This window comes from Xenopus tropicalis, chromosome 1, assembly GCF_000004195.4.
Source record: "Xenopus tropicalis strain Nigerian chromosome 1, UCB_Xtro_10.0, whole genome shotgun sequence".
NCBI classification, from domain to species: Eukaryota; Metazoa; Chordata; class Amphibia; order Anura; family Pipidae; genus Xenopus; species Xenopus tropicalis.
Window position 1 is genome coordinate 161,248,470 of NC_030677.2, and position 25,535 is coordinate 161,274,004.

At 38.2% G+C, this 25,535-nt stretch overlaps 1 protein-coding gene across 14 annotated transcripts in view; it reads left to right on the top strand.

Moving 5' to 3' along the window:
• The window catches only part of pitpnm2 (phosphatidylinositol transfer protein membrane associated 2), a 155,210-nt gene that overhangs the window by 46,161 nt on the left and 83,514 nt on the right, over positions 1-25,535 (top strand).

Here is a 25,535-nt window from a genome sequence, read left to right on the forward strand (position 1 = left end):
CTATAATTTATATAAATAAGCTGCTATGTAGCCATGGAGGCAGCCATTCAAAGGAGAAAAAGCAAAGGCACATAGCAGATAACAGATAAAACACTATTGTATTCTACAGAACTTATCTGTTATCTGCTATGTAACCTGTGCCTTTTCTCCTTTTTTTCCAGCTTCAATGGCTGCCCCCGTGGCTACACAGCAGCTTATTATATAAATTACAGTAGTGTTACTGTAGCAAACACACCAGTTTTACCAGTGCAGGGCAACAGTGCATTATATTTTTATTACTTTAAAGCTCTTTCATTTTTTGGTGTTACTGTTCCTTTAAATAGCAGTAACTGATTACATAGTAAAGAAACCTCAAAGGACAAGGAAAGGAAGCAATAAGGATTCGTTTTGTCAGTGTACATTTGTCATTTGGTCTGCAGTAACAGCTCTTTAACACGGAGGGTTTGCTCCGTAAACATAATTGATACATCTCTATTTTCCTTTGTTTGTTTGTTACTCCTCCTCTCTACCCCTGACTAACCAGACTAATGCAATATGCCCATCCACAGATGTATTGCCCTTAACCTTTTATTTTGTTTTTTTTTATGCCACTAGAGAATACACTCGTGTATGATCTGCTTTTGTTGTTAGCTGCAGGGGTCAGACAATTCATTAATTTCTGCTAACGATCCTTTTTTGGATGTACAATTTTACATATATGCAGCAGGTACAAAGTAACAGGGTACTGCCACCTCTGGGAAACTACTAGATATTTACAAGAAAAAAATCGTTAAAGTCATATGCACACAATCCCTGATAATATCTGTGCACCTGTGTTCTCATTCTGTAGTTTCATTGCTGTCTGCTGCTTTAATTGGGGACATCTGGAATGCAAAGCAGTGTTAGTATTGGATGCTAGACAAGAAAATCAAGCCTTGGTTTTATCTGAGAGTTCATTAAAGCCTGCGTGCACATCAAAGGTTTAAATAAACACGTGCAGGCATCTGCATTGTCTCTGATGGTACAAAGCTTGTTTCTTTAAAATTAGATAGGGATGGCATTAGGGTAGGGCAAAGAGGGTGTTAGCCCTGAGCTAAAAGATCTAAAGCAGCCCCATGAGGAAAACTTGTTACAAAAAATATTTTAGGAGAGTTTATAGATACATTCAGTACATACATCTGGGATATTGGTCATTCTGTCCTATGGTGTTGAATTGCAACTCCCAGGATCCCACCAATATCTTATGGCTGTTGGTGGACACAGGGGGTTGTAGTTGGAGGTTGCACATCCCCGATTGCTCAGATTAGAGCCTCATTCTTGTATTTTCCAAGGTCTCTCTTATCAAACCCTGGCCATGCAATTAGGGCAGTGGTTTCCAAGTGGTTTCATTACCCCATTAGGTGGCCCAAATTGTAGAATGTGAGCTTTGTCAGAAAGGGTTAAATTTAGGCAGTAATTGCTTATGTGCTGTTTAAAATGGAACTATAGGAGAGTGAATGTTGTGACCACGTTTTATATATTTTTGACACTGTTATCTGGTAATAGAGTTGCAGCCAAAAGCCAAGTTGTAGGGCTGCAGGCTGGATTTCCTTTTTTATTGCCATATTCTTAACCAGGGGCTTTTCTGGAGTTTGGGTCCCAGGACAGATAGTGCTCACCATCATCACTTAAATATTTTGGCTGCCATTTCTGTATTTATGGGCAGCAGGTTTGAGCGCTCTACCTTAATTGTGCTCCTTTTCAACCTCACACCAGTAATGTACAAGTTTAGAGCCCATCAGATATTATTGAACTAAAACTCCTGTCCCTAGGCAGCCACAGACTGTAGTGCCTTTAGTTGCTCATGCCTGCCTTTCACTGAGCTGGAAAGGTGTTTCCCTTATCCGTGCAGTGGTGCGATGGCCTCTTCTGTTCAGCAGAGTGACTAAAAGGCAGCATTCCATATCCATCCCCAGATTAGTCACTGTATCTGCAAGCCCTGTCATTGCATCACAGTACAGAAGATAACTAATGGCCGCTCTGCAAGGCTGGTATGTTTCTGCATCTTCTTCAGCTTCATCTCTTTTCTCTATGGCAACTTAGCTCAGTAGTTTTTAGAAGAGGGGAGCAGAGAATAATCCCCCCCATATAGCTTTTCTCTCGTCATCAGCAAGGATGGTAAGCAGTGACTGCACCAAATGGTTGGGCAGACTACATGCAGCACGCTCGTCTGCACAGTGCAACTTAATGCCTGTTACTTCTGCTTGAGGCATTCAGTCCTTTCCATAATGTCAGAGAGTGGTGCAAGGCTTTGTGGAGCAATTCAGATCAAGTTCTCTTTAGCTATGAACTGTAACAACTATGTGGCCTGCTTACAAGTCTTGGGACATGCAGCCTTAATTTGGAATGATTATTGGATTATGTGCTTACTACAGAACAGGTAGTTTAAAAGCACACTCTTGTGGTGGAAAGGGTGCAGCTGTGGATGCCAGTATTTTCAGGGCTCAAAATATTTTATTGTTTTGTATAGCGCTAGGTGTCACACTTATACAGGGACACAGTGTTTCTGATGGCAGCTCTGCTTACCATAGTAAACCTATTTCAGGTGTCTAGAACAGTGATCCCCAACCAGTGGCTCGGGAGCAACATGCTGCTTACCAACCCCTTGGATATTGCTCCCAGTGGCCTCAAAACAGGTGCTTATTTTTGGATTCCTAGCTTATGCTGGTTGCATAAAAACAGATGTACTGCCAAGCAGAGACTTCTGTAGGCTGCCATTTCATATAGGGGCTACAAAACACAGCTCATATTTGGAACCCCCAGGAACTTTTTTTTCAAGAGGTTAAGGTTGAGCCTGCTTACTTTCCAGGGACAGAGTTGCTTATATGCAGGAACTATATGCCCATAAATAAGGTGTCCTCTTTGCCTTATTTCAAAAGAGTTGTTTGATGTAAAGATAATAATGATTATCCTTTTCTGGCTCCTCTAGTTCTCAGGGCACATACCACAGTTCTTATGCTATATCTGTTTCTGCTTAGAAATCTTTTTTCATTGCTACGAGAGCTGCATGCTTACCTAATTAATTCATTTTTCTTTTTATTATGTATATTTTAATAGGCATCTGTCCTTATGAAAATGCTGATGTTTGGGGTCAAATGGCAGAAGCATTTTCCTTTGTTTTCATTTGTCCTCTTGCACTTGAACACTATACCATAGCAAAAATGGCAACAGTGGTATGAAAAATGTGTATGTAAAATTCCTCTTGCTTATCGTTTAAAAATTGGTATTGGAAAGTGCTAAATTCTGCTGCTGCTTTGGGCAGTGTCGCTTTGCAAGAGTGATCTGTGGGTGAATTTTGAGGGTATTGTACCATTAAACAAAATAGTATCTTACAACAATCACATAGTTCCATATATGTTAAAATGTCCATGACTTTGAGGAACACGAAAATTGTTGCACTTGAGACTAAATCTGAGCCCTTCCTGTGCCCTGAAGTGTCTTCCTCTGTTATCCTTGATACAAGCATTATGCAATGGGTGACAACCCACAATGTCTATCAATATAACCACAGCTCTTTAAGCACTTGACATGTTTTATAACCCAAAGGAAGTTTTACACCATCGTGCACCTGTCCAGCCTGTCAAGAACCTATGTTTCCTCTTAGTAGAGAGTCAAAACAAATGTTTAACCTTTATCTAATAACTGTGGGTAGTGGTATAATCCAGTGCTATAGCTATGGTTTAGCTTGCTGTTATCCAACCAGTTGCTGTTATTGCACACCAGTGCAATTATCATACTACTGTTGCTAGACTGTGCTGTTCGTATAATGTCTATAAAAAATGAATGCTTTAACCAAGATAACAACATGGCAACTACCACTCAGGTATTCGTGGAATAATTCACAGAATTAATAAGGGAATGTGTTATATTCCAAATAAAAATGCTTTCTGGGCAATAGTTAAGAATAAACATGTAATGTCACATAAGGAATAATAAGACACTGCAAAGAAGTCTGCAAGCTGTTGTGGCTGAGACAGGCCTGTGTTTTAGGTCTTTAGCTATTGTATAACTTAACCCAAGTCCTCTGTGTACAGGCCCCTGTGGGCTAGAATTTGGCTGTCTCTGCATTCATTTTATTAGCAACATGATTCAGACTATAATACTCACAATATTAATACAGATGAGTTGTGCAGTTTGCGTGTTTACTGAATTGTGACAAGAGTTATGGTTTTTGTATATTTTTCTTTTGGTCACTATTTGTTTTCTTTCTGGTTTATGCAAACAAGTCAGATATTGTGACTCCGAGAAGTGTGCAAATGTTTTCAGTTATCCTGAAGATTCTCCCTAGGGTCTGAATGTGTCTGTTGTTGCCAATAAGTTTATTAATGCCACGTGTCTAAATTTGAGAACTCTGGATCCTCTGTTTGTTTGGCTGACGCATCTTCCTTTTTTATCTTCAGAATCAAAGTTTTTATGCCATTTTATGCAGGCATATTGATGCCATTGGGATAAAGTAATTCATCCCACAAAGAGTAGACATAACAAGTTATAGCTCCTGCATATCCTATGGTGCTTACCTGTTGTATACTGTTATACCTCTGCATTAAGTACCTACACTTTATTTTTTTTTAAAGCAAAGAGGAGGATATGGTTTGGAGGAACACAGAATGTATGTGGCAAGCAAAAAAGTATTATGTTACACAATAAACTGTCTTCTCTAAGTTTTAAGCAGTCATCTATCATTGTCAATTTTTCAATTGTTGGCATTTATATTTTTGACCAGAATGGTACAGCATGTTATCAAGGCAGATTCACATGAGTCTCTTCTGTGACTAGTATTAATAGCTCTCTCTTCTTTAGAGTTGTGATACTAATGGCATAAATATGGTTAGTGCTTGCAAAAAAGCTGTCACTTCTGCTTCCTCTCATTTATCATAGTGAAGAGATTTTCATAATTAGAAGACGTCTAGTTACATTTATTGACTACTGCCTCGGGCATTGTTGTATGACTGGAATTTTTTCTTGCTTAATAAGCATAAATAAACATTGAGCATCTTTTACATTGTGCCATAGTGAAATACATAGGTTTAATGTTTAATGTCCATCACTGCTTGTGTTGTCCTCCATTTAGACATGCTATGTTTGCCATAATGGCAATGGCACAAGGGAAGATTAGTTGTTCATGACTACTGTGAGCGACTAATCTCCCAAAATGTCTTGCCACTGGAATTAAAATGAATCACTGGTGGGAAGGCATACACAGTGTTTCATTTTCTGAAGTTGTCTAAAGTTTCCTGCACAGGAAAACAAAGCACTGTGTATGCCTTCCCACCAGCAATTCACTTCATTGCTGGTGGGAAGGCATTTTGGAGAGATTTCTCACCAGCAGTAGCCGAGATATAACCATGGACAACTAATCTCCCTGTGTGCCATTGCCTTAAAACATTCAGTGGTTCAAACCGCTTGTTTGTATCAGAGACTTAAATGTGGTTTATAGAAATAAGCTACGATGCAGTGTAGCCATGGTACAGCCATTCAACTTGAAAGAGGGCAATAGGGCACAGGTTAACATATCAAATAACAGATAAGATCTATAGAATGCAATGGTTTTAGTCCTTAAGGGCCTTGGGGACTTGTCACCTTAATAAATAATTCCAAGTTTATTTCTATCATATTAGCTGAGCAAAATAAATTTCAAAAATGGATTCGGTGCATCCCTAATTCTTAGACAGGTAATAGCCGTCATAAGGCACAATAGCTTTATTTGAAGGTTAGAGTGTCTGTTCCTCTGTCTGTCTATATACATTCTATGCACTTCCTGTATTCAATTAACTGGTTGCTTTCAGTTTGGCCTGCTGTTAGAAGGCTAAAACTGCAAATATCACAGAAACTGTGAATGTATTGTATTTAGAGAAACATTCGGAGTTACCGTATGTACTCAAGTATAAGCTGAGTTTTTCAGCAGCCAAAATGTGCTGAAACAGTCACCCTCGGCTTATACTTGAGTCCCTCCAGAGCACCCTCTGTTACCCGATTCCCGCCCCCGCCAACCCCTGACCCCTCAGGTACCTGCGGCTGTTTTGCGCTCTTCTGCATGCCGCAGGAGCTCCTTCCTCATGTCTTTCTCCACCCCAGAAGTGACGTCACTTGCCCCTGCATATCAACCCCGACCTCCAACACAGAGCTACGGTAGGTCCTAATTATAATTACCGGTAATCATTATTGATTGAAGTTAAACTAAAAACATATCATGTGTGTTTAAATTCAATCAATCAGTAATTACCTATAATTAGTACCTAAGTACAGTATTTACCAGTATTAGCAGTACTGATCAGGTATATCCATATCATGTGATCAGCGTTGCTAATATAGGTGAATACTGTTAATTATCATTTAATTAATTTTAAATAATTAAATTGAAGTTGAACACATACAGTACAGTGAATAATATACAGTATACAATCAGGCTCAGTTAATGTACCGGTAATGTTATTGGTATTTATTGAAACTTAGCAGTAGCTGCTGCATTTCCCACCCTAGGCTTATACTCGAGTCAATAAGTTTTTCCAGTTTTCTTAGGTAAAATTAGGTACCTCGGCTTATATTCGGATCGGCTTATACTCGAGTATATATGGTAGTTTACATCAATTATTTTTTGGTGTTTGAATCCCATTTAATAGGTTTCTAAAGTACAGTAGGTAGGAGATTATAAAATATGCATATATAAATAATCAAGTTATTTAGTAGTTCCCTCTCAGCAATCTGCCTTTCTTCAGTCAGGAGGTGGTGTCAGGTTTTGATTGACAGTAAGGTAAAATACATTGATGTGTGCTCCCTTTTCCTAGAAATTGTATTAGAACTAACTGTTTCAATATAACTGACTCTGACACAAAGCTGTATGTACAGAGACAGATTGCTGAGAGGGATATAGTAAAAAATAACTTTCTTCTCAGAAACTGTTCACCATTTTTTAGTTGATTATATTTACAAAATCTCTTGTTTTCATGAGATGAAGCACATATAATTTTTTAACTTTTATGACATTAAGTAACATTCTCATCAACCCATTTACCACCGTCTCAAGGGATTGTGGCAGCATGAACTCTGCCAAAGCTGGCAGGGCCCAGGTTGGATATGCAAACACTCCACAGTGTTCACCAAATATATTGCGTTCAATAGCAACAAACCATTCCTGTTATAGGCGTGCCACATTAGTACTGAAGGCAGAAAGCATGCCAAGGGATTGGAAATCCACATTCATCAGCAAAACTACAAACACTTTATGAGACTAATTAATTAGGCTGTTACTTTAATTAATTTGCGGCAGGCGTTAAAAAAAGGCTCTTTACCATAATGCAAAGAAAACAGTGAAAACAGAGAATGTAAACACGCAGATGTGAAGCTGAAGGGTTGCCGGGATAAGGTGAAAAAGTCTTTAAAGGAGAATGCAAGTCAAAATTTAAAAAGCATACTGCCCAATAGTCCTCCTATTGTTTAGTAAAAACGCCACACTTGTGGCTCACCTAATCAAATATTTACTCACTCACACTTACTTCACATTTTCTAGAACAGGCAGCCATCTCTAAAAAGGTATTCTCCCTTCCTTTCCCTCCTTGCTTCATACTGCACATGTGTTTCATTCCCTCCCCCCCTCCCCTCTGCCAGATCCGCTTCTGATTGGCTGGTGGGCATGTGTAGCTCAGAACAGGAGACAGGATCAAGTTACACACATGCTCAGAGAATAGGAAGGCTGCCGCTGGCACCTACAGGAAGGGGAGAGAGATTTCAGTGATGTCACTAGTCTTCACACTGCTGTAGGCTGCCAGCACCATATCTCAGAGAAGCAAGCAGGGATCTGGGAATTTAGATATGCAGTAAGTACTTAAAAAGAATGCCTTTAGACTTACTTTTTATTTATATTAACCTTTCATTGTCCTTTAAGGAAGAATCCATGGATTACTATATCAGCCATCCAACAAAACAAGGAAAATTTCCTCTCTTGTGAACTAATGTTTCCAGTGGGGATGCTCCATAGCAAGTGCGTATTTGTTTGGTATCCTTTGAGTAAAGGGCATTAGTACATTCTACAGCAGCAACAGAACAGTTTTACGAATAGGTTAAAGCAGTGTGTTTTAAATAACATTGTGTATTTTGCCCTAGAAACACTAGCAACACACTCTAAAAAGGGCTAATACATTTTTTTAACAGCAAATCTGCTTTGTATTGTACAGGTATAGGACCTGTTATCCAGAATGCTTGGGACCAAGGGTATTCCGGATAAGGGGTCTTTCCGTAATTTGGATCTTCATACCTTAAGTCTCCTAAAAAAAACAATAAAACATTAATTAAACCCAACAGGATTATTTTGCATCCAATAAGGATTAATTATATCTTGGTTGGGATCAATTACAAAGTACTGTTTTATTATTACAGAGAAAAAGGCAATCAGTTTTAATATTTTGATTAAAATGGATTCTATGGGAGATAGGCTTTCCGTAATTCGGGGTTTTCTGGATAACGGGTTTCCGGATAAGAGATTCCATACCTGAATATATTTTCTGAACATATCTGCAGCCCTGAAGTCAGAATGCTTTGTTGAACTGGCTGAGTGCACCTGCAGGGCCCCTGGGACGGGAGCCCCGGTGGGCCCTTCACACCCCAGTCCGACCATGCAGATGGTCTTTAAGATGCCATGTTTAAGTGGTGATCCAAGGCATGCAGTGCCAAGGAAATTCATGATTCCAGAAGTCACAGTACCAGCTGGTTTCTCAAGTTCTTTTTCTGGACCACTGTATATATTGTCCCAATTGTCTTGCCCAGGATGCCATTATTATGATAAAAGTGAGAAACATATTACTTTTTTTCTGGCACATTTAGACTTAGCATATATGGGGATAGTTTTAAGCTAGAGAGATGTAGGATACATATACAATACTTCAGCAAGAAATTGAGTTATACAGGCTATCTGTGATGTTGCTGCCTTGCTCCAACAGAAACCACTAAAAATGATAATTGCTTACTCTTTTCATATTCCAGAAATGCACATACATGCACACATTTTATATTGAGTAAGTAAAGTACACAAACACATTAAAGTTGGTACTTAGGGACATCACCTGTATCACAATTCATAGAAACACATGTACTGAACATAATATTGTACCCATTATTTTACATATGTAGAAGCAAAGTTGGAGTTCCATGACAGGACCTAAGGCAACACTTGTTCACCACCTGCCCCCTCCTCTTGCTGTTTGGCATATATGTAGAACAATCTGAGGAATTGCAGAAGGGAGGTACACCCCTATCAGCTTTACTGCTGGACTTGGTTAAACTGTCTGGTACAACATAATGTATTTTCCCTATTTGTGTGCATGTATGAATGTCTGCATGTATGTGTTTGTGCTATATGTCTCTGCCCTCATGTTCTTATGCTGTACTGCATGATTGGAATGAGTATATGAACTTACATACTATACAGAAAGCAAATAAGTTCGATGAGTCCTAATAATGGGGAGAGACCCTTCAGGTATGCTATATGTGACTGTTTAGAAAGAGCATGGGAGCAGTCAGTAGTAACCTCGGCTGTGAAATGCAAGGTAGCAGGCTGGCGACAGCTTTATGGTTGATTCTCAGCCTGCGTTTTTCCATAGACTGAGAATCAGCCCTGTGTGCACTAGCCTTATAGCATGTGTCTATTCCAGTGAATTTAATCTTGTTTGTATAACTTTTATCTCTCTACCTACTGATAAGTAGGGTTATCTTCTATTTATTTGGTACAGTATATATTTGCATTTATACAAGACTGGGATTTGTTAGATTTCTAGTCCCTGATTCTGTACGCTCAATAGGTTTCAGTGGAACAATAGAATCCACTTATGGCCATTAATATACTGGTTCAATGAAGCATATGGAGATTGCTTGTAACAAGTGAAGCAGAATGGCAGCTCCCACTCAACAGTGTATGTAAATAAAAATACACAATATGAACATTTCAGTGCACATAAACGACACAGTACAGTTAATTTAAGAGAAAAGTTGCTAAAAACTACATTTGAATTGAATATTTACATTACATTACAATATACTACAATTTGGCCTCACTGCACAAATCTACTTCTACCTACTGTATCTCCACTGTGTATGTATTTATGCTTAAGCAGAATCACTGGCTCATTAGAAGCAAGTAACATGCCATTTTAAGTAAACACAAGATTAAATCCCTGTCAGAAATAGGCTGGATATTTTTGCCAGGGAATTCATATGATGTTTTGTATTATGTTCATGATGTCTATTCCTGTACGTCCTTCCATCAATTAGATGGAAAATGATTCATGCTCTGAAACTCTCTCCGCGGCGAGCAGTGCTACACCCACAAACTATACCCTAGCTGATTAAAGTGAAACCGCTTTGCCTCATGCTTCTTCTTTTAGTTTAGAGTTTTGCAAATGTTTCCATGGGATGGGCTGATTCCACATGTCCAACATGCCCCACCTTGTACATAGTTCTTTATGGAAACAAAGAGGCCATTGGACAGAAATAGTGGGAAATGGTTGCGCTAATAATCTATAAACCTGTGCTTATCTGCAGTAACTTTTGGACAATAAGTTTTGTTGTACTTGCAGCATAGGCATAATAAAAAAGTTTCCCTACAGTAAATAAAAATAGTGCCGTAATCTAAGATTTACTGTTTACCAAAAACATATTGAAATTGCACATAAGTTACAGAGACATATGTTGGCATCTTGGACACCTCTCCCAATCGTGCTCACATCTATACCCAGTAGTGGTGGATTTGCTTGCTTCCTGGCCAGGGGGGCAAAATGTATTCTGAGCCCCCTGTGCACCCAAGTACCCACCATCCCCACTCGCCACCCACTAATACCACCTCTGGGTCCATAGGGAGGTAGCCCTGGGTGCTGTCACACCTCCCCCCCTTCCCTCTGGTAGTTACACAAATGCTGCTCAACACTGCTAGTATTTCAGGGGTTAAAATTAATTTTGGCGCAGAATATAGAGAGCAGGGTGTTACTGCAGGTGACTGGGCCATAAAAGGGCAATTCATGAAAAATCTGAGTTAAAGTGTACGTGGTCACCACATTTCAGGGTTGCTCATAAGCCACAGGGTCTGCTGCTATTACTCTTACAGTTATAGACAGACTCTGCCTTTTTAATTACCTGACAGTGCATCACATATCCATCTGAGACAAAATATATTTCATTTTCTAAAAGAGGCCATGGCAATTAAATTAATGGCTGCTCTTTAGCCAGTAAATAAGTAAGAAACATTGCTATGTGACTCATCCCTGTAACCTTGCAAGTATTTCCTCCCATTGGAACATGTGCTTTTCATGTCTCTTGCATTGTGTCTTGTTGGAAGACGTTAAAGAGCTAAACATAGCACAGTGCATCTACTCCTCTTTGTCACTTTGTTTATTACTGGAGAGCAGGGTCCTTAGAAAGCTTTGTGTGAATGCTCTGAAGTTTAAAATAGTTTATAGAATGCCAATTTGGTGCCTTTCACGAAGGTCACTGGCTCTTAACCATCGCTCTTGTAATTATGAAGCCTTCGTGCTGTAAGGAGTTTTTACTCCAGGCTGCAAACTGTAGGATTACAGCCTATTGTCTAGTGAAGGCACATCCGTTCCATGCAGTATTAATCTGAGCAGCTCAGCAGGAATGCTCTGGAGATTAAGATGCTACTAAATAGGGAGAAGTGTTATTTGTGAAACATATTTAGTCAGTCCAAAAATAAATATATATGAGCACCTCACTGATTTCACCTTTTTAAACTGTGGCTAAATACTTATTCCTCCTCCACCCAGCATCCAATTTGTGTAATGTTTAAATTAGATTGTCAATATCTGTTTTTCATGCGGTTGGGAACTGTAGGTCCCATCATCCTCAGTCAATCAGCTGCTAAGTGAAGGCTATGAGAATGGCACATACATGGTTTTGACTAAAATGCTAATTACCTTTAGACTTTATTATGCTTTTTATATAGCAAATCTAAATGTAATATAGAAATAGCTTTGTAGTTATAGAAAAGTGTTAATGTGCATAAGGCCTTAAAGGACATGTCAACCCCAAAAATACATTTTTGCCTAATAAAAGAAAACTTAATTCTAAGCAACTTGCAATATACATTCATTACAAATCTGTAATGGTTTTTAAATTATTTTTATATATGGCTGCTATTAAAGGCAGTGTTTGTCCTTTTTCTATTCTCTGCCCTGGTGGCTCAGGCGATTGAAACAATGTAACACAAGGCAGCAGATGGACAGCCCTGACTTGCTGGAGGAGCCTGGCACTTGCAACATTGTTTAAAAGGAAACAACCAGGAGTTCAGCAAATGCTGCTCTCTATAGCAATTACATTTACAAAAAACTTTTAAAGCACAATCATTTTTAGTAAATTGAATTATGTCTTTTATTAGGCAAACAATTATGTTGTAGACCTGTAACTTCCAGCATCCTATTCCCAACATCCTGCCTGTGGGTCTACATTATTATTAAAGGGACTGTATACACTCCTTTTCAACATGAGCTCAGTGAATGGGGCTTGTGTTGAACATACTTTTTGCCTGTTTTAATTTAAATTTATCCATGGCACTAAACAAGAATATGAAGCCAGTTTTACACTTCCTGTCACTTCTGGTCCCACAGAACTTCAAAGAAGCTAATTTAACTAATGACCAGTCCACTAAGAAGCCCCTGATAATGAGGTGCTGAAAGGCTGCTACTTAGAGAAGGGAGAGGTTTACAGAGCTATAAACTCTTCTGTATAATAATCCTTGGAAACTTTTGCAAACTATTGTAACACGCAAGTAACATCACTGGGATTGCCAACATTGCCCACGGTCAGAAACATGTCTGAGATCCACTGCTCATGCGCACATTGATCCTCTGTGCTACACTTGATTTTTGTGGGGAAGCTAGAAAATTGAGTGAAAGGTAGAGTGACAGGAGACTGGGGAGGGAGTCAAGAATTAGGTGACTCCTGGGAAAATAGGGGAAGTTTACAGGTCTGGGTTTATTTGTTTAAAGGTAGAGGGTGAGATCTGAACAAATCCCCCTGTTTATAAAGGAAGGAAGAAAATATGGATTCTTTTCAATTGAAACAATAGGCAGAATGTAATTTCAGCAAAAGCCCAAATAAATGTGCTAATTTTTAACAGATGTGTTTTTAGGTGTATACTTTACTTTTAAAATGTTTTAAGCACCAAAATATTCTGCAGCACTGTTCAGTATGTTGTTGTATACACAGAATATACAGATTTACTTACAAAGCAACCGAATACCAATAAAAAGGTGAAGAGGGCCCTGCCCAAAACAGCTTACAATCTTAACATCTATTAGGGCTGCAGGCTACCTATTATAGCTTTACTTATTTCTCTCCCTAGCTCATTATCATTATTATGATCATTATAATTAGTACATATTTATAAAGCACCAACATATTCTGCAAAGTTGTACAAAGGTCATAAATCACAGGTATATAAATCAGTAATACAGGTTACATGCACATATTGACTGATGCAGGAGGTAAAAGAGAGCCCTGCTCAATAGGGTATACAATCCCATTTTTTTTGTCTGCTGCACTGCCCTGTGTGCATTGTACAGCTCTGTGAGAAATGATACCATTTTCTAAATAAGTGATAGCATTAATAAATCCTTTTTTTAAAACGTAGAAGAGTTAATGGCTACCATTCCAGCTAGCTTAGGGATTTGCAGGCTTCTTGACATCTCAGCAATATTAATCATAACATAAGGTCAGTGATTAGATGTATTCTGTATAAAAAAGGTCACCATAATTGGTTTATCCACTGTCAGATATATAGGTCTCTGTTGTTTTAAAAGGGACAGGATCAATCCAAAAGCCTTCAGGGGTGTCGATCCATCTCTATGCATAGTATGTTTTTGTTCCTTCTAAATGTCACATCCTTTTTTAGTTGTCCCAATGATTGGTTCTGTTGTCAGCCCCTGCTGGGACTTACCACCTGACTGTCTCATCATTTATATTTATTTTGTATTTTTTTTCTTTTTCGTTTTGCGGTACCTCTTTCAGTGAGTCAGAAGCCACATTGGGAAAACTGTATGGTGATTAATCACCAGCTCTTTTTAAGGTAAGACTATCGGTTATACAGGTTTCTACAGGATTTTCATTTAACCACTCTGCTATAAACCTAAAGATCTGCCTAGGTAATTCCAGAAAGAGACAGGAAAATGCAGACAACGTTTTAGCAGACCAGAACTGTATTACACAAGACAGATAGTGTGTTGAGCACTCACAATTAGAGTAACTGTATTTTATGGCTCTATCCATTATCATAATTAATAGTCCTTTTAGGCTAATCCTTTTGGTGGCATTATGATTGAGAAAATGTTTATTTAACACAGAGCCTTGTTGTGCTTTGGAGTTCTGCACTGCAGGATAAAAAGGAAACTGTTTTATAATTAGTTCGGTGTCTTTTTAGATTGGTGTCCTTTGTGCACAGAGCCACATGTGAAGTTAAGTAATATTACTTAACTACTAATTACTTAATATGCTGTTATTTTTGTTTGTCAAAATCAGGGTTGTATGAGATGCACAAATCTGTTCTTTGGGAGCAAAAAAGAAACCAGCATTCAGGGTAGGTAGTTATCATCATGTTGGCAGAAGGCAGATATTAGCGCAAATTCATTTTAGATATTCTGCTGACCTGCGCTCTAAATGCAGAAAGAAAGAACTGGATTATTTATATTTTACAAAAGGTTTCATGCAGAATTTATCATCCAGCCACTGTTGGGGCTTCTGAAAGCTGTAGTTAACACGAGTTTGAAATTATATGGGTGGTTAGGTTTTGGCTAATGATTTTGTCACTGGCTTCATAAATGGTGCTGCATGTTGCCTTAAGCTAATTCCTTGTGCAAAAATGAGTGGCCCACGATAGATTTCTGTTGTAACGGCGACTAATCTCTCCAAAATGTTTTTCCACCGGCAACAAAGGGAATCACTGGTAGAAAGGCCTATGCATCGCATTGGTTTTCCAAATTTACGCAAAGTTGCCTGCAGGAGGAAATTTTGCACGAGTTCAGGAAACCGAAGCAATGTGTAGTCCTTTCCGCTAGTGATCCCCTTGTTGCAGGTGGAAAGGCATTTCTGAGAGATTATTCGCCCGCGGTAGCAGAGATCTATCATGGGCAACTAATCTCTGCGTGGGACAGTAGCCTTAATTATGACCATCTCCAACATGATTAATGGACTTCGTATTGCCATTGCAGTCCTTAAATCATTATAATTAGGATAAAGAATCCCTATTTTATTCTGGCACACTGTAAATCTGTAGGGATGGGGTGGTAGTGGCCAGAATTGTCTTTACTGGGATGTAAGCACTGATGAACTTCCTTGGCTGCACTTTTTATGGGACAAAGGTTCTAATCATAGGCATAATCTTATCCTTAGGAACTAAAAGCCTTATTTGAGGAATAATAATTCCAATAAATACAAAGTACAGTTTGATAAAGAGCTAAGTGTATTAGTGAAAAGAGGACGGAGCTCTCTGCCTGCAATGGCCAGGGCGTTGGCTCCGCTGCTCTCAGCCTATGGATTTTTTTCACGCTAAGAGAAGCGGATTCGCTTCCTTATCCAGCTATTTTGATCTGCAATAAAAAGTACAGCTTCTGCCTACACGCAGCGAACATAAGCCCAAAAATGTGAAAGCCACTGCGCATGCCTGCACACAAGCTGAACCTGTACTTTTAAGTGCAGAACACTGGAAGTGAAAACCAGTTTTTGAGAAAAGGTCACTACACAACGGCTCTTTAGACATCCATATGATTTTGAAAGCATTTTTGATTTAAAATAACACAAATAACTAAAGAATTCTGAAAATGCTGTCACAGACAAGGAGCAAAGTGTTTCAGAAACATCTTGCACGTTGGTTTTTGTTTTGTTCTGTATTGTATTTAGAAGTCAGTTATGCTGCCAGTTATTTCTAATTAATGTGGAAGATTTCATGCAAAATACCAAAAGTAGACAAAGATTATTACCATACAATAGTTTCCTGAATTTCAGCAGGTTTTTTTTGGGAGTGGAATTGTGGTTGCTGAAATGAAATGTTATAGTTTAGAGACCTTTGAGATCTAAATCACATTGTAGGTGGTTAATCTAAATAGACAAGGCTTCAGATTGTGCCCAACAAGTAAAGTAAAAATGTGCATTTTTTTTATATATTTCTTACTGCTATACCCATAAAGTATACCTGTGATGAAAGATCTGATACCTGCAGATCTAGTCATTTAAAAAGCCAGACTGGCCAGTAAAATGTATCAGTCTGGTCATCAGGTAGCTAAGTAAGCTTTGGGATAAGTGCTCTTTGCAGCTTGTTTGGCTGAAGACTAGATAAAAGTTCTTTTGAACTGTCTCACAGCTGTGCAATAAGTGACTTTTTTGAAAACTTTATTTCTATTGCTTCTACTTACTAATTTTTGCTCTTTTTATAGTGATATAGGGGCAGATTCACTAAAGGTCGATAAAACGAGCGCTATTTATAGCATGCGTTAAAAATGTTATCACTTCTTATTTTTTGCAACTTAACGCTCGATTCACTAAAAGGACATGTGTCATAATTAAGAAGTGATGTTCTTTGCGTTATTTAACTCACAACGAGCGATTTTCTTACGTTATTTTCCAGCGTGTGTGTTATTTCCCGCGTGCGATATTAAGGGCACGTAACCATTACTTTCAGAAAACTACTGTTCAGAAAATTCCCATTTCCCTAAAAAAGGAGGATGCATCACTCTAGGGCAAACACATACTTGAAAAAAATGCGACTGCAAACTCCATGTTGTGTCTCACGAACCAAAATTTTCTTTAAGTACTGCGTACGCCAAGTAGGTGTTAATATTTGCTCAGATTAATGCAATATTTTGTGCGTTTAGCGCTTCATATGCTTTTGTGAAACATGCATTAGTACTATTTCTATTCGCTAATTAACACAATGCGTTAAAGATAATGCTTTGCAATGATGCATTTTTTTGCGCATGCGATATGTGGATTAACGAATGCAAAATGACTTTGATGAATCGGTACTTATTTATCGCATGCTTTTTAACGCAAAAAAACATGCGATAAGCGTCATCGATCTTTAGTGAATCGGCCCCATCGTGATTTATGGGGTAGGGTGACCAGATCACTTGAAAATTCAGGGACACGTTTAGAAAATCCTGCTAGCAGTGCTGCACTGATTGCACTTTAATTTAAATGCCCTGCAACATGTATTTATTAGATCTATCCCTGAATTTTTTAGGCAGTAAATGGAAAGCATTCCATCCTTTATTACAATAGTATGGTGGTCAGCCAAATTAAAAAAAATATGTATAAAACACACCCTTAATGTTTTACACATATAGGGGAACAGCCATATTATAAGTAAAGCTACTTATAATATGGCTGTTCCCCTATATGTGGAATAAAATTCATGCTTTCCTGTCTAAGAAAAACAGATGAAAGATCAGCCAACATTGTTTTTGCTTTGTAAATCAGCTTGATGTACTGTATATGGATTGCCTGCATTTGTATTGCAGCCTCATATAAGTTTAAGAAATACCACAAATTGTTGCAAGCCACTAAATGTCTTTTAAATACTTTACTTGTGGTTTACAATATTAAAATATTCTGCATTTTTGCCTTTAACTTTCTTTTTGAGCCCTGTACATTACATGATGGGGAACAGAACAGAGAACTATGTTTGGATTTTTTCTGGATATAAAACCATAGGAGGAGGAAATACAGGTCGGAACCAAGGGTATTCCGGATAAGGGGTCTTTCCGTAATTTGGATCTCTACCTTAAGTCTACTAAAAAATTAATAAAACATTAATCAAACCTAATAGGATTGTTTTGCATCCAATAAGGATTATTTACTGTATATCTTACTTGGGATCAATTACAAGGTTTTGTTTTAATACTACAGAGAAAAAGGAAATCAGTTTTAAAATTATTTGATTAAAATGGAGTCAATGGGAGACAGGCTTTCCGTAATCTGGGGCTTTCTGAATAACGGGTTTCCGGATAAGGGATCCCATACCTGTAGTATGAAAGAAATAGGTATAGCAGGAAATTACTTACCAACAAAACCATGCACATTTAAGAATTCTTGGTGTTGGGTACAATGACTTATGCCTGCACATGCCAACCAGGGAGGAAAAACAGAGATAGAACATTCTGTTTTGCACTGAAGCTCTGTTCCTGGTTTTTCTTTTTACTAAATATAAAAAAGCATGTAACAGCAGACAACAGATGCCCAGTCCGATTGTTGCTTCCAAGTTTTATAATTGTGCAAGCTTCATGTTGAGATAATCCCTATGAGTCCATTCAAGGGGAAGCATGCGTCCAATTTAGAGAGAGGGTAGACTGGCATGATGCTTTGCCCCATGCCAGTGCTCATCTGTCTGGCAATAATGGAATCCCAATGGTGTTCCAAGCAATTACATGTGTTTCATCTAGTACATATTATCCCAAGGAGGCCCAATTTAGCATATTGTAATTAATCATCTGCTCTTTACTTATTGTGCTTTTATTAATAGAAAGAAGGGAAAGTAGCATTTAACACCTTTATTTTTAATGTAAAGCTTATAAAATGATGTAGTGCTCAAAGGAACATCAGCTCACCAAAGATCAATGCAGGGGAGCAGTACCTTCTGCAGCCTGCATGAAAAGCATATCTAATTTAGCTAGGTCTCATTCAGCCAGGAGGAAAGCAGATGTATGAAGAGTGCTCACGTGGCCTCTGGGTCATATTCGACTCCCAGCTCTACAAACATACTACTTTATAGATCATGCTAACATCTCCTAAATAGTATTTTTCCTTTGTTCTAGTTTCTCTGTTGTAGCAGTGTTAAAAAGTATACTGTAAAAATGTTTGCAGCCAACTATAGACTTAATTTTAATTTCTGAGGGGATTTTTCTAAATTACCCTGGTTGACTTTGAGAGGCCTTAATGAAAAAAAGAGCACTATGGTAAATTTTATACATATTTATTTGTATGGATATAGCATTATATTGTAATAACTTGTACTCATATCTCTACTTAACATTTATTTCAAAATAAAGTGTTAGTGCAGTGTAAATAGAGTTGTGTTCTAAATGTTTAAAGGCTTAACCTGCTTTTCTTGATCCACCATGCAAATATGTGTATTTCATTCTTTATAAGTTAGTACCTATTAAAATATCACATTTCTTTTTTGGTTGGAGAGGGGTGGCATACAGTATATTGGCTGCTGACTTCTGACACTGCAATTCTGATATTCCATACATCACTTGACATAGTTTTCTAAGCTATAACACTGTAAGAACTCTCACTGGGAATGTTGTTGGCTTTAAAATGGGAGTCCCCTTCCTGTGTCTGGATGACAGCCTGTCGGTCTCAGTGAATCACTTTATAATCACAAGTTAGAAGTAAATATAGTTCAGTATAATGATGTCCTGCAAAGGTTGTCTGGGAGGTTGGGTCAATTCCACTGCTTGAGGGTTGTAGGTTGGACATTGCTGCTTTACCATATAATGCAGTTCTAATTTTTGTAGCTGTACAACATGGTAATGTACAAGTATTGGAGAAGAAGCTAAGATTGGAGCTAAGGTGTATGTTATAATATAACATATAATATAATAGCTGCTACTAGTTGCTAGCTAATATAGGCTTTATTGGTTCCCAGAAAGTAAATAATCTGTTATGCTTCATAGCACAGGGGCATAAAATGGCCGCCCCCTAGGCAAACCCATGCCGGCCTGTTTCCCACTCCTAATTTGCTCTTACTGACAGGGCGAGAGAGAGAAATTGAGACAACGTTAAAAATTTCCTGCACAGTCAGTTCTCACCGTGTCAGTAGAAACTAGGGGGCAGGGGTGACTGGGCGGAATGCTGTTGCTAAAATCATGCCACCATTGGCTTAGGCCTATATGAAAAGACCACATTTTTGCTAAATGGGATAGAGATTGTTGACTTGCATTTAAAATGTCCTATTTTGGGTATTTGGGAGGAGTTTTTTGTGCTTGTTGTTATAGCCCACAGCCTTTTGATGCAGACTGTAGACTCATAACCTCATCATAGATATAGGTTTTAAGAATGTACCATAAAAAGCAATTGTACCTAAGGAGTTAAAGCACAGCTAAAGGCCTTTTACAACTTACACTTAGTTAACTGAATTTGTACCTTTGAATCACTTAGTATTACTGTTTCAGAAATACCCTAGGCTTAAACAGCTTTCTCAGTGTAGTATGCTTAGAATATGCACTTGAATGACTGGGATACTGAGAGCTTTGCCTTTGCATAGGGAGGCAGATTCACAAGGAAGGCTTTGTCCATTACTCATAGCTGAAAGGAAAATTGACTTGTAATGAAGTGTTCAAGTCCCTGGCTCTCTTCCCAGATTATTTGTGCCAGATGACGAAAAAGAAAAATATTTTAGTCTTTTCCAGTTTTTGGGGACACTTGGTTACATGTAGAAGCAATAATTCATAATGCTTTAGAGAACTGATAGTACAATAAGTGCGGTAATAAATCCTCAAGCAAAACTTTCTCTGGGAAAGATTTGTAGCCTAATTTTAGATTGTCTTGTTTATGCCTTCCATACCTGGGAAGTTTCTGACTAAGCCAACACAGAAGTCTTATGGATGATGTTGCAGAATGATGTCTGTAACTCTTGTAACGGCAAGGTCAGAAAATCACTCAGAATTAGTAGCACCCAAAAATATTGGATAGCAAGACACTTCCACATACTTGCCTGTTCTGTCTGCCATAGTGTGTATGAATGTAATAGGGACCTTAGATTGTAAGCCCCACTGCAACAGGGAGAGATATGAATAATGTTCTGTAAAGTGCCATATAAATAAATAAAAATAATATAAATAATAAAAATAATGTGCTATCTGGCATGGGCAATGTGCAGATATTGCTGAATTACAACTTCCAATATCTTACCAGAAGGTTGCCTCTAATCACTATAGGATCGCTATAGGACCTTGGGGGTCATATGGACTTAAATAATTGGCTGCTGGGTGTTTCATGGGCCAGTACAAAGCTCCAACCAAAAGACAGTAGTGGCTAGAGGGGGTGTATTTAAGAAACTGATGGTAAATGAGAGTCTCGGGATTTAGATGCCAAGAAAGGATAGCAAAGCAGTGACCAGTTTCTATGCCATTGCCCTGCATTGTAACATCACTATCTGTGTTTAGCTCCTTGGAAAGGAGGCAGATTCTGGGGTTACCTGAAGGTGGATATGAATTTTGTCTACATAATGCTCGGGCCAGGAACCATACCTTAATATTAAAGTGAGGATAGCTAACTTCTATTTTTTTTATATAAGATCCAACATACTGAATAAAACTATAGAAGCATACCTTCCACCTTAGTGTTCCATTTTCCATTTGTAGGGCAGTCCTGATATGGTGCCCATAGTCCCAGGCTAGCAGTTTAAAGTCCTGTTCCTTGCCAGGCTTATCACAGTTTCACGAGATGAAGTGACATAACTCCTCTTGTTAAATAAATCTTAGCACCGGAATTTTCCTAAATTTTTAGTTGCAAATAAATCACAGCACAGATTCAGATAAGGGGTTCAGAGTCTGCCATGCAGACAATGTCGTATGTCTATTTCAGGTCATGGCCAGAAAATTTCAAAACTGATATTTAATAGCATACTTTGCATTGATATGTTGTTATACTTGCTGTGAAATACACTGTAGTTAAACAAAAATAGAACAAGATGCTGTATTTACTGCATGATATATACACTTAAAACTAAAGAAAGGACAATTGGTTTGATCCAAACTGCCATTTAATCCAGGCTCCAGGCCAAATTGTTTGTAGATTGCCCCAGTGTGGTACAATTATATATATATATATATATATATATATATATTCCAGTGCATCAACTCTTTCATACCACTGAATCTATATTTGCTATTAGAAATGCTGCAAATAAGATCTTGCCTTTTCTACAGCAAAAACAAAATCAATAACTTTCCAGTGTAAATGCCTTTATAGTTAGCCCATCATCATGCATTACTGTCTCTCTACTATAGCAAATTGGTTCTAAAGCAAGGTAGACTGCTGACAGTCTGCTGACTGCTTGTAGACATGCTTCCATTTTAGAATTTTTTCACTATATTATGGGATTTGGTAGAGGCCTCAATCCTTTTACTTATCATTTCGTACATTGGCTGAAGCAGCATTTACCTAGAAGACATTAAGGAGCAGCATGGACCTGTGTGAAAGATCCAGAGGAACATATGGACTCTTCCCCAAGAGAGATACTATTTTCAGCTACTAGAAATAATAGTAACTCAGGGGCCAACAGGTCACAGCTCAAACCAGGCATACTTAACCCCCTCCTAGCCAGTTGGCAGCTAGAGTAAATAATATCTATTTATGCTGAATTTATTGTCCAATTCATACTTCTTCAAAACAGTTGTATTAGTTTTATATTATGACTATGGATGCATTGAAATATTTACATTTGTTCCTTTTCTTTAACTTCCTTTGCTAAAGAGTAGATAAGAATGAAACCTAGCACTGTCTGTGTTATTGGAGGTATTCCTGTCTTTGGTAGTGAGATGTACCTGTTTAATGGCCCCAATATTATCCAGATTTGTAATTTTGTGCTCCCTCCTGCTATTTTAAATGGCATGAAATGCAGTATTATGTTACTGTGAAAGGTCATATTCTCAAATACAGTGCCCTTATTTGGTTCTGGTGTCAGCAAACAATAAGATGAAGGTTGAGTGTTAGCTGGCCTTACAAATTCCTGTCCTTTGGTTTCCAGGATATGTGTATGTTACCAGTGTTAGCGGTACAGAGCTGCTTATGCACAGCAGGATAATGCCTTAGGTTCGGACACATGTGTCTTTAATGTAAAAAATGTTGCTTGGTGGCTTCCAGCATCTGCCTTATGGTGAAACCAGTTTTAGTTCATAGCCAGAGGCCTGGCACGAGATAAGCCGTATCTTCTCTTCAGGTACAATGACTGAGAATGATGAATTGTAACAACGCAACAACTGCTCAGGATTCCTTTTGCAAATTATCCATCTTCGCACACACAACAGCTCCTCATGGGCTGTGAGTAGAATTCTTTTTTGTCATGTGCAACTGAGGTGGTGGTGATGTCTGTATTACCACGTCACGTTTTACAGTTATTATATTGAGTAACACCCTGCCCATATCAGGCATTGCATTTGCCTTAGGATATTGTTAAATCTGGCGTATAAAACTAAAAGTTGCTTAGAATAGTTGCTTAACTGAAAAGGTGCTTAGAATAGGGCAACTATAAAATGTTAAAGGTTATTCAAAGGTAAACTTTCCCTTTAATCTGATTCTACCTTTAGACAATGAATTAAATCTTTTAAGGATAAGTATTTATTATTTGTTAAAAGTTAATTAAGGTACATGTTGGTTTTTAATTGTGAGTGTGTTTATCAGTATAAATGTTTACAGTACATTGGGTTTCCTCTCAAGGCAACTTCCGCGATTTCGGGGAAATCGTGGCGCCGCATATGCCATCCCACCGGCGATTTACATTTTTGCCGGTGGGATGGTATTTCGGGGAGATTTGTCGCAGGCGACTAATCTCCCCGTGTGCCAGAGCCCTTACTGTTTGCGTTGGTTGTTTACCAGTATGAAGTGATTTCCCCCATGAAAATGTGATTTCCATGGAATTATAGACAAAGTACTTTGGTAGTTTATATGTGGCTGAGAATGCAGATGATAATCTGCATTGTGTTTGCCTTGATTTATCCATTAAATGGGGTTTTTTACTTAAAAAAACAAACTGTTCTAATGGAAAATGGAAATAGAAAAACTGGCCACTAGCCAATCAGGCTAACAGTGGTCCTGTTATTCTTTAATTCACTGTTGTACCTCTGTTTAAAATGCTGTAACTTCAAATCTCCCAGAATTGGCTCATATTAAGTAAATGGAAAATTCCTACAGTATATCTTTTTGAACATATTCTCATAGGAGATGATATAGAGGCACAAGTAATGATACAAAGTGATATATTGTCTGTGACTTCAAAGAGGAAATATATTAATATAAAGTTGCAATCAGCTCCTGAAAGGTTTTGAATAAATCAAGGCAAAATTTGAAATGTTTAATTTAACAGGTTAAAAAAAAAAACCCAATGTTTTCAAATTGAAAACCTATTAATCAGTGGCAGTCACTCTACAGCTCTGAAGCACAGACCATTGATTGCATATTAGAGAGTGGGTGCAGTCAGTAATGCAAAGTCAAGTGTTGTATGCTGTGCTTCAAACCATTGCCTAAAAAATGGACAGATCTTATTAAAAAGTGTTTTGGCATTACTACTAACACGTCTCCTATGCTGTACATCAGTGGTTCTCAACCTTCCTAATGCCACAACCCTTTAATACAGTTCCTCATGTTGTGGTGACCCCCAACCATAAAATTATTCCTAAGACCATCAGAAATATGTGTTTTCTGATGGTCTAAGGCAACCCCTGTGAAAGGGTCGTTCGACCCCCAAAGGGGTCCCGACCCACAGGTTGAGAACCGCTGCTGTACAGGCAGGTAAAGTAGAATAAATGAATCACACAACTAAGGGTCACATGACCTTACTTGTGCAAGCCCAGGAGTGGATCTCCAGTATAGATCCTAGTGTAGTTTACAATCTATGGTCCCTGTCCCTGGAGCCAATTATCCTGCCTGTATGTTTTTGGAATATGGAGGAAACCTGACTCACAAACACAAATCTATATATACATGTGTATGTGTACATACATATAAATATATACTGTATATATATAGGTTCAGAGAGTAGCACAAACCTAAAAAGAAGACCACCAAGACTTCATGTGAAAAAAAAAAAGTGCATTTGAAACAGCATGAATAGCCAGCGTAATGTTTCAGTCCATGTTTTGTTTATTTCACATGAAATCTCGGTGGTGCTGGTTTTTTTTTTTGTAGTATTGGAACCTTTTACTGGGCACCCGAGATAGGATATGTACGTGTGTGTGTGTATATTTTTGGAATATGGAAGAACTTGTGCTGGTTCACAAACATGTCTGACATGGTCTGACAAATCTCCTTTGTTGTGGGCAACTAATCTCCCCGATATGCCATCCCACCGGCGATTTACATTAAAGCTGGTGGGATGGCATATTGGGGAGATTAGTCGCCCGCAAAAAGGGAGATTTGTCACAGACGACTAATCTCCTTGTCTACCACTGCCCTAAAATGTGACTGGTCAGGTTTCCTGCCCTAAGGAAGAGGATTTCTATTCATTACTGCCTGATATTCCTGTCTATCATGTCAGGTACCCCTAAACATTATTTACACTGTAAATATACTATATGACACTGGCTTTGCTGTCTCTTTTTTGCTGGCACCACTATTAATCCTCCAAAAATAAACTCTATATAACTGTACTTGTCCATTGGGACTTTCACAATTATCTGTACAACATTCCACTGACTTGGCATGGATTGAAGTCTCTGCTTGCAAGGGCATCGGTCACTGGTTATTTGCCTGTCTGTGTGTTGCTGATGAGTTTGCAACAAAAAGGTTAAAAAAGTCTGCTGTACAGT